The following is a 9,799-nucleotide window of genomic DNA, read 5'->3' as shown; positions in this document are numbered from 1 at the left end:
TAAAACACATTCAAACCCCAGCTCAGTGTTCAGATACAGCTTAAGATTGGTCTCCTGTACTCACAAGAAAGTTTAGGCAGTTGCTGGAGTACTTGAGGTAGGGGGAACTGAATGAAGCATAAACAGCGGAGAAAAATAATATTTGATAAAAGCAATGTTAGCATGCTTGATGGGCTGGAGAAGCAGCTGGAATAGACTGCTTCCTGATTAATTGGAAGCTGAACATCTTTCTTTGCATCCTTCCTTGTTAGCAATGGTCTCCTGGAAAGGTGGGTGGTGTTGCTGTCTGGCTGCACTTGTGAAATATACTTGGAAAGGCCCTCCTATGTCCTTTTCGTAACAGGGAGAGAACCATTCGTTTGCTACTCCTGCCAGGTACTTGTAGCTTGCTCAGTAGCTTGTTCAGGAGGTGAATTATTCCCTGTGTGTTGAAATTTAAACTCCCACCATTTTTTGATGTTCGATGACACAGCTTTTGCAGCTGAGTAAATACATCTGTCTCAAGAAGGCTGACAGCTGAAATAGCTTTTGCTTTGAAACACACATTTACATCAGAATCCAGATGAGAGCTATCCTTATTTCCTGTACATTCACTCTTTTGAAATATAATGGAGGCTTGTGAAATGCTGAGCATCGACACCAGATTCCTTGTTGTGTGGGATGATGGATCAGAGTATCTCAAGACAATATATTTTATTTTGCTGATGAGGTGTCAAAAGCCAAGAATAGTTTTTATCCTGAGCACTTGGTTCTGTGTTCAGAGAAGTATCCTTGTGTAAGAAACCTCAAAAGCATATGCCTAACACGGAACACCATTTTGCTTCCATTTCAGACACTGGAAAGAAAGTCAGCAAGTGCTTAAAGTTCAAGAAATGTGTAGTGCTGGAATCTGTACTTCCAGTTGCAGAGTACGTGTCACTTCTTTTTTTTTTTTTTTTTCTCCTTTTGTACCTAGTATCATTTGGTTAATATATTGTGAAGTGACTTGTTTTATAAATGCCTACATAATACTTCAAGATCTAGGAGCGATCTTAGTATTTTACAATACTCATGGTCCTGCTAACAGCCAGTATCCTGCCTCTTCAGTATACTTTTTTATATCAGTCAATTTTACATACTTTATATATCAGACCTGCACAATTTATATTTTGTGCAGGTTTCTCATCTGCCAAACCATCAGAAGCCACACGGGTGCCAGGGAGGTGGCCCGCGCAATGCTGTTGGTGGCCTGCGTGGAGTATGTGCTTTATTGCTTGTACCACACACAGACCTTCTTCACCCCCTGGTACGTGCAATGCCCTGTGTCCCGGTGTGCCAACGGGACACCGCGGGCTGCGCTCCCGAGGGAGCAGAGCTTTCCAAATTGCTGCCAGGAGCTGCTCCCAGCAGGCTGGATCTGAACCGAGGTATCCGGAATGAAGTCCAGAGGCAAGCCGCTGGCTCCCTCTTCCCCACTCGTTCTCCACAGGTGCTGTCGCTTCGAGCTACCCCGCGGAGCTCGGGAAAGGCCCCGGGGGCTCTCCCGCTCCCGGCGCCCTGATGGGATCCATCTGCCCCGCGCCTGGCGCAGGAAGGGCCGCCCGCTCTCGTCCTTCCTTCCGTTCTGCCCCGCGAGCGGCTCCGCGCCGAGAGGAGCGCAGCGCTCGGAGTGTTTTAAATAAAAAATAAATGGTGTCGCCCCTCCGGGCTAAAGGGAGGAGGAAGGCTGTCGGGCGAGGGGCTCAGTCCTCCCCTCCTCCGCCCATCGCGTCTCCCCGCGGACTGGCCGGGTCCCACCGTGCTGCTCCCCTTCCTCCCTCCCGCCTGGCCAGGACCCGGGTTTGGGGCCCGGGGGGGTGGGCGCCCACCCCTCCGCTGGGCCGGGACCGGGACCGAGCGCTGCCGGCGGGAGCGGCATCTGGTGCGCCCGGGGCAGCCCGGCTGGGCTGCGCCGCGCCGTGGGAGCAGGTTTCTTTGTTGGCTGCCGGGTGACTGGTTCCCATTAATCTCCCGCACTGGCCGTGGCCGTCTCCACTTCCTGCCTTTGCATACTTCTCTCCCTCGATCTCAGTCCCTTCCCTCCCCCTTCCCTCCCCCCCTTTCTTTCCCTCTTCCCAGCTTCTCCAAAAAAGCTACAATCGCCAGGGCTGCGGAACGGGGGCTGGAGGCGGCCGGCGGAGGGAGCGCATCCCTGCGCGCCTCGGTAAGGGCCAGGGAGCCGCGCTGCCGGGCGGTGGTCACTTCTGGGGTGGGGGGGATGGACCCGGGCAGGGAAGCGGGAGAGAAGCGATCGGTCGTGGTCCTGGTCGTCGTCCCTGCACGCCGAGAGCCGCCCGCCTCCCGCCAGCGGGGCGGGCCGGGGATGCGCGGCGGCGGCAGGGGCTCCCCGGGAACCGAGGGTCCCCTGGACCGCCCCGGGGCAGCGGAGCCGCCGGAGTCTGTGCCGGTGCGGGCTGGCCCCGCTCTCCTTGCGGGAACCCTGCCCTGCCCTGCCCTGTCCGGGGGGAGGGCAGACGGGCGCGGGGTCGGTGCTCCCGCGCTGGGGAGCGCCGAGCTGCCGCCGTGCCCGCGGGACGCTGGTTTTTGCGTGGGTGGCGTGGGCAGAGGCACCGCGGAGGGACAGAGCCCGGGAGACCACCTCGGTGGGATTGGGGTAACTCCAACCCGCCTGGAGAGCCGGCGCGCCGAGCGCGGGGCTCTGCTCTGGGGACAGGCGGGGAGCTGCGGCACCGCTTTTGCCTTCCAATGCCCGCTCGCAGCGTCTGTCCAGCCGGCTGCAGTGTTTGCGTGCGTGTTGGAAAGAGTAGAGGAGCCACCTGGACTCCGGCGGAAGACTTTAGGATCCCAAGACGGACTTGGCCGAAGAGCTAAGGGAGCTGCTTCAGCAGTTCACTTGGTGGGAAAATCAGATGTACTGCTCTTGGCTTGGTACCAAACGTTTGCATTACTAAGGTCACTGCAATCAAAGAGTAGTGGCTACACATGAGTAGGAGCCTTCTTGTGTTTACTTGTGTTTTATCTCTCAAATGGACTTTGAATTTAGTAGTCAAGCTAAATGAAACCGGATGCATAGTATTATTACATGGAGTATGTTAGTAGTAGTGTTTTCTACACCCTTATTCTACTGTCGTACTGAATTTGGGGAATAGGTTTTCTTTCATTTTTATACTGAGTTTAACTTCAGCTGTATAGTGAATAATCCAATAAAAACCATCTAGAGTGATCAAAACCTGTGGAAGATGAAGGATGAAACCATTAGTTGTAGTCTGATATTTGATGATAAGTTGAATTGAAGTGAGGCTGATTTGCCATTAAGACTTGATAATGTTTTGTTTATACATGATTAATTTATAGTTAGTAGATGAAAATATTCCATGTAGTGGAAGGGTAAGTTAACAGAACAAGGTCGGAGTATCATTTAAGGAGAGATTTGAGAAAGTCATGTGGGTTTTAGGAACATCAAAATTTAACTTTCATTGTGGTGATGCAGGTTATGCAGGTGACACAGTAGAAATCTGTAACCAGGTTGACAGTAAGATGTAAGGGTTTGACCATTCATTTCCCTCTTGCTGTAAGATCAGTAATTTAAAGGGAAACAACACATTTAAGCAATTGTGATGACTTCAACAAGTTACCTAAGAGTATAGTCAAGCACCTTTTAAAGTTAGCTACAGTCTAAGAGCAACTGCTAAGAACTAAGAGTGGTTAGACTGACATGGAAGTGATGAAATCTTGCTTCTGGAGTGGAATCAGTTTCCTCTGAGATCATGGAGTGAGAAGTGGGACTTCTTAGGAAGAGGTGATAGGGATGGTGGTGCTGGGCCTCACTGGGACATGGAGACTGTCCTGTTCCTAAAAGTCTGTCGCATGTGTTCTCCTCTCCTATGCAGAAATAGGAGAGCCCTGCCTAGCTTGGCTTTTTGCTACTCCCTTCAGGGTGCTAAACTCCCTCAGCCAGCTTGCACAGTGCAGTCACTGCCCTTCCTGGCTCAGGGGTGGAGGAGTGTTGCCTTCTGTCCTCTCCTACCCCCGCAGCATGTCTGTGCTGTGGCTGCCAGAATGTGCTCCAAGGAGCTCAGGACCAACCATTGCTCTCTCCCTTTAAGCAAGTGGCTTAACATATACTGGAGCTCTTTAAGGAGCGTGTGACCCCTTATTATTGGTGACCCTGTAAACCATTGTGTAATCTGTTGACTGTAACATACCATGCCAATTTATTCTTGGTTGGGAAGTCTTGCCAAGGACTTGATGGAATAGCATGATTTTATCCACTTTATTGTTTTCATTGTGTTTCATAAACATCTAAGACCCTCTGGGAAGAATCACTGGGGCGGCTGGGCCTCCTTTTTTTAATTGCTGGTTAAATAAATGTTGCCAGTTTAAAAAAAAGAAAATAAAGTGGTATGCAGGATCTCAGAATGCCTGGAACAGCAAAACACTCATGTTTAGGAAGCAGGACTATTTTTAGTGTAGGGGCATTTAAAGAAATGGTACTAGCCCCTTGTGAAGAGGTCAGTGTGAAGTGCGCTGAAGAGCCTGCTTTTAACTGGAAAGCAAAACCAAGTTTCCCACAGTTGAGTAAAGCGAAAGAACCAGATTTGTGCTTTTCCCACTTAACTGAAGAGTGAAAGGGTGGATTTTTTTGTTAGTTTACAGTAGTGGGAGTGAGGAGGCCCAAATACTTATCATTAAAAAAAAAAAAAAAAAAAAAAAGCTTGGTCTTGATGTGACCCTTGCCTTTCTGATTCCCTCCAGAGAGTGACTGCAATGGAGATGTAGGACTGAAAGGCATTTAACACTTTCAGAGGAGGTCTGGGAACTGGGAGCTGAAAATATGGTGTATCCCTTGGAATCGGTGTTTGTGTGAGGTCAAAAGTCTCTTGAATGGTTGCCATCCTTACCTATACCAAAAAGAACTGGAATAAAACTTAGAAGAAAAGAAAAAAGCATGGGTGTTGACAACTCTGGGTGATTTGTGATCCTAAATCAATTCTGAATATGGGACTGAGGCAATGCATCTGCCTGAAAAATGGAAGTACTCGCTTTGGATGGCTTAAGAGAATATGGTTTGGGGCAAAGTTACCACTGTGTGCTGGAGCCATCATGTTATCCACGGGGTTTTGAGTAATCTAACTATGGCTAATGTAACCCACTCTCCTGAGGCCAAAGGGCCAACATCTGGACTGATCAGGCTTTTAAAATGTAACAAATGATAACGGAGTTGAGTTTTGGTCCAGACTTCATTGATGTCTTGTTTAACATAAAATCAGTTTCGATCATGAATTAGGATTTTTTTTTTCCTTTCCAGTGTTGAATGCCATGTGTGTTAGTTTTGTCTGTGTGCTATAAAGTGTATGCAACTGTTGCTTTTCAGATTCTTTGGTCTGCAGTTGGGATTTAGTTGGCAGTGCAGATAGAGGCAAGTTTGGGGAACTGAATCCAAATATTTACATTCTGAATTTGGCCTGGTTCTTGTGCTTGTAAACACTCCTAGTCATATTGAACTTTGGTGAGGTTATAAGTGGCTTTGCCAAGCCTTGGAGAGTCACACCCTACAAGACCTGAAATTCCCCTTTTTGGGAAGAGTTTTGGATATGCTTTTTGGTTGTACACACAGCAGCTGAGAGTTTTTACCCTTCATTGGACTGCAAAATCTTTTCCTGTATGTTTCTTTTGGTCATGTAGAAATGCCTTGTGCTGGTGAGATGTGTCAACTTAAATGTCATGGAAGAGAAGTCCTGCCCACCTATGAGGTGCTGTGCAGACTCTGGAAATCCTGGTCTCCCTGTGCTGCTCTAGAGCTCTGCCCTGGTAGAGAGGGACCACGGTGAAGATTCCCCTCCCTCTGTAGCTACTGTTTTCCTGGTCCTTGATGTTTGTATATGCAGAAATACAGTCTAGAGACTGATTTGAGCGATGGGGATGCTCGAATTACAGAGTTTCAGATTTAAAACCTTTTTATGTTCGTATAGACTTTAAAAAGCTGTCAGATTTTGTTAGAAACTTTTTATTTGCTGGGGACTGAGCCTGGAAGATGTATTCTGCATATAGCAATTGAACTTTCTGAAGTCAATACTACTAAAAAATGTAGGGATAGGGATCAGCTAGTACATTAACTCTTCATGGCCAAACCACCCTCTTGTTTGGGTGTGCCTTTCTATTTGGGGCTGTCACTGTCAACCAGAGTTTGCACTTAGGGCAGTTTAGTTGCAGAGAGCTGAAGATTATAGACAGAGGTGATCGAGTTGCAATGAGTTACATCAGTTGAGGTTGCAGCTTTGAATTGCTGGCCAACCTAATTGGGACTGCATCACCTTAATCCACAGTGAACATGTTTAGGGTAACGTGACTTGTTCTCCACCTGGAGTATATTCTCAGATAGTTAGATAGTTAGAACTGTTGAGGTAAATGAATGGTGTAAGTCATACAGCCCAGTGCTTTTGATACATTCTACTGTGAGCTTCTGGCCTTGGAGATGTGCTTGTTAGGTTGAGGAACATAGAACAAGAGTAGGTTTTCATTTTTAATGCCATCTCCCACTATTCTTTGAAGACATGTTTGTTTGAGCTGTGACTGTATGCTGAAAAATCTGTCAGCTGTGTGGTTGAGACTTCAATGAATTTGGGCAAATGGAGAAATTCTAAAGGACACAGTGAAAGCACAGTGAGTTTCTGTCGGAAATGCACCCTGTATATGTTCACACACAAAGGAACAGGATGTTGTTGCAATTGGAGTGTATCTGCCTCCTAATTTCTCTTTAAAATGAAGATGTAAAAATGCTTGTTGTGTTAACATTTAGTGTTAGGACTGGGGCCAACACAGGAAACCAGGTCTTTGAGTTGAAACTTTTAACATTATTCTCTAACCTTCCATGTTATTAGAAACAGTTGCTGTGTAAAGTTTTAAACCATTATTCACTTCATCATTTTGAAGGGGTTGTCACACTGAGTTACTGGTTTGCATTTTTTCCCCTTGAGAAAAAGATTAGTTGTCTTCATGGGACATCCAGTTATAATCATAGGGGACAAATGCTAAGTGACCAGCACCGTGCAAAACACTCTGCTCAGCCTGCTATTCCAAGTATTAGGGCAGAGACCAAAGACTTCAGGAGAGCTGGCCTGGAAGATCTTGCAGCCTTTCTTCAGTGAGGAGCAAATGTTCCAAACACAGACTCTGGTCACTTTTCTGGGAAGTCCTTCAAGTCAGGAGATGGATGTGTCTCTTAACATTTTTGCTTTCAACATTGTTACTACTTGAGGAAATAAAAATATCTTTTGCAATATGGGGTGAAATGAATGATGAGTTCTAATGATTTTGATCCTTTGTCCTGATGAAAACGCTTATCACTTGAGGTCACTGGAAAGAATCTAAAGTCATGTTTCTTTCTATGTGGGCACAACATGCTGAAGAGAAATGTAGCATATTGACCTGCTGTGTGTGAAAGTGATTTTCGTTTGTGCTACAGGATTGTAATGATTGAAGTTTCCAGTTTGCCTCATATCTTAATCCTGGCCCTAGGCTCACAAGATCCTCTTAGCCAGTGCTGTTCAAATGAGCTTTATGAGCTGGGAATACTGTTTTGAAAATATGGCAGATCAGCAAAATGCAAAAGCTTACCAAGTAATCAGTAAGATCTGATTATTATCTCTGTTAAGTTGCAAATTGGGCAGCAATTCCATACCACAGCTTGCATTTTACTGCCTGCTATATCATTAACTAATCTTTGAGCAGAATATCCCCTGTGCCACTCAGACTGCATAAGAAATTACTGATTTGAAAGACAGGTGAGATCACGGTAGGAAATGCAGGAAAAGGATAGTAAAGAAGAGGCATAAAATCATCTGCACCTCCCTGAATGCCATTTGTAAAGATTACTTACTTAGCAATCTTCAAAACTATTAAAACAGCATTCAGTTCTCATCAATACAATTCATGTAGCTTTAGGTTAGTGTACATATTTCTGTTAGTGTTTTATGGCTGTATGTACCACCATTTCTCTTGTGGAAATGAGTAAATATCTGGAATTATTTAATTGTAATGCAGGGAAAAACAAGGTCAAGCACAGGGAGCTCAATGCTGTCTCCTAAGCACCTGTCTTTTCTAAGAGCCCAGGTGCCACTCATTGGCTTTAATGACACAATGCTGATTGTCTGGTTTTGGCATTACCCGACCTCAGGGTATCTTCTAAGCCTCCCTCCCCCCTTTCACAGGTGCTGTACTTCAGCTCTGCCCACCCCAGTGCTAAGGATTGGTGCAGAAAGGTGTCCTGCTGACTGGCTCAGTGCTTTGTTATCCTCTGAAGCAACACCTTGAGCAGCACTATTTGAGGCTCTTGGCTGTTGTAGTTGTAGAGCAGCTGGCAGAGGGACTGGTCTTTCTCTCCAGAGATGTCCTCAGGCCTGGGAAGCAAAGTGGGATGGACATTGCCAGGTGGCAGAGCTACCTTCTCATCTGGTGCCAAGGTGAGTTGAGGATAATCTTCGCTGGCCTGCTCTACTTTTCCCGTGGATACGTAACTTAGACAACACAGGTAACTCTAGAAAAAAATAAATTCAGAAGAGGCAAGGGCCCTCAGAGTCCTGACATTTTAGCTACGAGTAAAGGTTCATCTAATAATAATAATAATGGCCAGTCTTCGCGAGCGAAGATCCGGGGAAGGTCTTTCCACCTTCCAGCCTGCGCATTGGATTTTTTTAGGTGAGACACAGTGTGCGCGGAACTGAGCCCACCCTTTAATCCTAAGGTTCATCTGCCGGGGCCAAGCGAGCTTGGACGGTGGCAGCGAGGTCCTTAGGACGTAGGTGGGTTGCCTTTAAGGGCTAACGAGCCCCACCTGCCCGGGAAAGGTTCATCTAAACCCCTGTGCTTCAGACAAACTTGCCTGTTAGCTCCCAGGAAACTGTTTGAAATTGTTTTCTCTTTCTTTTCTTGGTGTGCAGCTTTTCTCCATTCTCCTTCTAGTCCTTAGCTTCCCTCTCAAAGTACTCCAAACCCAGCATCTGGGCTGTAATGAACTTTGTCTCATACCCTCTGGTTGTGCTGCTGCATCTAAGCTGTCTATGGATGTGAGACCTAGATTTTGTGGATGCTGCTTTCACTGTGGCTTGGGGCCTATTAGGCCCTAGAAAGGGGGTAAATGGTGGCAGATTCATGGTTTGCTTGTGAATTGAGGCTTTTAGTCTGCCATAGACAGTCCCTGGTAGCAGCTATTTGAGTTGCTGGTGGTGTATTCCCGTGCTTGGCTGTTGTTCTGATGTTTACATTTGTGTTTAGTGAAACACCAAGAGAGATGTCAGATTGTGCTTTGCAGTATCGCATAAGATTTGACTGTGATTCCAATCTAATTCTGGCTCTGTTTACCACTGAGTTCTCTCCCTGTGAGAAAGTTATCTATGAGTTGAAGAAACCAACAAGGAAGTTGGTGAATGTGCAGCTAAGGTGAGGTCTCCCAAATGAAACAGTAAGAGAACCATGAAGTTTTCAGTGACAAGCACATGCTTCTGAGGGAGAATTACAGTGGAAGGTAAAAAGTTAGGAGAAAAATATACATTGTCCATCCACCTTAATGAGATGGTGTCTGGAGGGGGGAATGCTCCAGGATCTATGACTGAAAGGAAGGGATTGTCTTATCTTTCCAGTTGTGTGGATACTTGTATTGTGATATTTCTGGCAACCAAAAGACTGCAGAAGTTAATAGGTAGTGTAAAAGCACAGCCTATGAGAGAGATGAGAGAATTTGCTTTCTGCCCTCAGTGAAACCAACTTCTCTTTTGAAGATTAATGGTTCAAATTCAATCCATTATCATTATTTTTTAGCAGA

The 9,799-nt window shown here is 46.3% G+C and overlaps 1 protein-coding gene across 2 annotated transcripts in view; it reads left to right on the top strand.

Moving 5' to 3' along the window:
- The first annotated feature begins 2,019 nt into the window (after positions 1-2,019).
- Positions 2,020-9,799, top strand: part of DENND2B (DENN domain containing 2B) — a 167,065-nt gene continuing 159,285 nt past the window's right edge. Inside the window, exon 1 of one of the 2 annotated variants that reach the window (XM_050337187.1) lies at positions 2,020-2,182. The gene's annotated coding sequence lies outside the window, so the exon portion shown is untranslated. The remainder of the gene's footprint in view (positions 2,183-9,799) is intronic. The other variant, XM_050337190.1, reaches the window with a different exon arrangement.

Source organism: Myiozetetes cayanensis, unplaced genomic scaffold (assembly GCF_022539395.1).
Source record: "Myiozetetes cayanensis isolate MyiCay16 unplaced genomic scaffold, myiCay2020 scf6-25, whole genome shotgun sequence".
NCBI lineage: Eukaryota > Metazoa > Chordata > Aves > Passeriformes > Tyrannidae > Myiozetetes > Myiozetetes cayanensis.
Note: the sequence above shows the minus strand (reverse complement) of the source record. Positions and strands in the feature narration are given on the sequence as shown.